The sequence below is a fragment of the Trachymyrmex cornetzi genome, unplaced genomic scaffold, assembly GCF_001594075.2.
Source record: "Trachymyrmex cornetzi isolate Tcor2-1 unplaced genomic scaffold, Tcor1.1 scaffold975, whole genome shotgun sequence".
Classification (NCBI taxonomy): domain Eukaryota; kingdom Metazoa; phylum Arthropoda; class Insecta; order Hymenoptera; family Formicidae; genus Trachymyrmex; species Trachymyrmex cornetzi.
Window position 1 is genome coordinate 22,945 of NW_017300328.1, and position 2,626 is coordinate 25,570.

The window sequence follows — 2,626 nt, forward strand, 5'->3', positions numbered from 1 at the left end:
TAAACAGTCTCGACGCCGATACCGAGACCAGTCTCGGTATCGTCCGAAGCACTACATTCACGAGTGCTGCAATTAATTGTTTAACGTTCATTTATAACTTTTTTTTGATAGTGAATGAAGGAAAATTAGGGATGGACAAACGTAAATGCGTGGTGGACAATCGAATCCCGTATGTAATTTGAAAGAAAGTTCACATGGAGGTGCTGCAAATTTTTACTTGTTTATAATTTTTTTTTTCAATGGTGGACAAACAATTTTTTTGGGGGACAAATGTAGACAAATGGTGGACAATCGAATGCGATGTTAATTTTGTCAAAATTCGCATTTATGCCAGCTTCACAGAGATGGGGTAAGGGGGGTGAAAGTTGCTTCATGTTGAAAGTCAAAACCTATGTAGAATAGTGTTTAATATTGCATATATAGCAGCAATAGTACGTTATTTTGCAAACTTCTTTTGTTAATAACTTTTTAACGAAGGACGAGCGATGGCTAAAACTTGTTGGAGGTTACTCAGAGTCATGACCTTGACAACATACTCGTATATCAAGATCCAGGTCAACGGAACTGCCTCCCCTATTCTGAATAATCACCTAACAATATTATAAAAATCAAATTCCTTTATCCGGAATTAAAATTGTGTCTCGACATAATTTTAATTCATTAATAAGAATCGTAATTCCTTTTAGACAATTCTTTTTTACGAATTTTACATTAGAAAATGTATCTTTTATGCCATTGTAGCGACAAATACCGCCACGACAAATGATGAAAGATGCGTGGCATTACTGACATTTAGGGTGCCATCCCATGGCACAGATTTTCCGCATAACGCGTTTTTCGAGTTGTTACGCCTTTACTACGCGCTTTTTGTAAAATTTTCATATGCGGACACGAGACTACACGAGACCATAATAATATGACAGAGAAGAAGATTTTGTCTTCATCATGGATAAATCAGTAAGCAAATTATAATAATTAGTTTTATTTAATATATTTCATTATCAAGTCGGTTTAAATGCAATATTAAAATTTAATTTATGATCTTAATAATAAAATATTCATAAATTAATTTATTAAAAATTATTTTTCCAAGTTATAAGGTTATATTATGTTAAGTGATAGATTAATGTATAATAATGAGTATTTTCCAGCAAGGACACAGTCAGACATTGTGTAACACAGTGAATCGTTTCATCCTTGTTGTTTAACGTAGGCAAACAAGGCTGTAATGATTCACTGTGTTACACTGTGTCTGACTGTGTCCTTGCTGAAAAGCACCCAGTGGTAGTAACTTTTAAAGTATAAATTATTTTCTTTAGGTTTTAAATTTTTTCTAAATATTTTAAATAAAACAATGTTACTGTAAAGAGGAATATTATATTGCTTATTATATTAATTTTAAATAATTTATTAATATTTCCAGCAAATTCGGTGTGGATATTGTGATACTGGTATCAGGCTGCTCTTCGCCCTGATGAAGTGGACTGCAAAGTTCACGAAACGTTGGCATTCCAAGAATAGACCCGGACACGGAGAAAACTCGCGAAACGCATAACTCTTATACAGAAAGCACCCTTGGAAGCCTCAAGAAGATTGTCACATATTATAAATATATTTATATACCAATAGTAGCTACAAAATTCTCATCAATATGTAGAAAATGTATAGTTTCATTGTAGTCTTTAAAACAATAATGTTCTAATATATTTTCACAATAATATGCCATTAGCCATCCACAATATCCACACCGAATTTACAGGAAATATTAATAAATTATTTAAAATTAATATAATAAGCAATATAATATTCCTCTTTACAGTAACATTGTTTTATTTAAAATATTTAGAAAAAATTTAAAACCTAAAGAAAATAATTTCCAAGAATGGACCTGGACACGGAGAAAACCCGCGAAAAGCATAACCCTTATTTATAATATTATGTATTATATGTACGTTATATAAAACGTTATTATCAAACTTTCTATTACAGCACAAAAATCAATTGATTGTAATATTGAAGATACAAAACCATTGTCGCAATCCCAAAGTGTTAATCCAGAGTTTGATGAATGCCTCATAATGGCAGTCATGGATAGATCTTCATTATATGATCTATTAAATATGTTTAGAAAAATTATTCTCTAGTAGATGGTATTTAAATTATATGGTTATGATTTATAATTACAAGATTTAATGTTAAACAGGTAATATGAGCATCAATGATTTGCAAAAACGATGGAAATATCATCGTGACTGTTATATTAGAACTAGGAAAAAAATGAAAGAATATGTGCCAAGTGGTTCCGGTGCATCTTCTACAAACTTTAAAAGTACTTACAGATTTTTTGAGTTAATGAGACCATTAGATGATACGCTTCAAAGTAAATCGTATGTAATATTGCAATAAGCATTAAATTTTACATATTATAGAACTAGTAATGTATACAATTAATTATTAAAAGATTCACGAAATTGAAAATTAAAATATTACAAATTAAAAAGGTAGAGTACAGTGTGTGTATAGGCTGTGTTCCAAAATTGATTGTACTGAAAAGCTATAGTGCACGTAACATAAACTATAGTATTTTCAATGCTGGCAGTAAATTTGGAACACAGCCAGTATATCT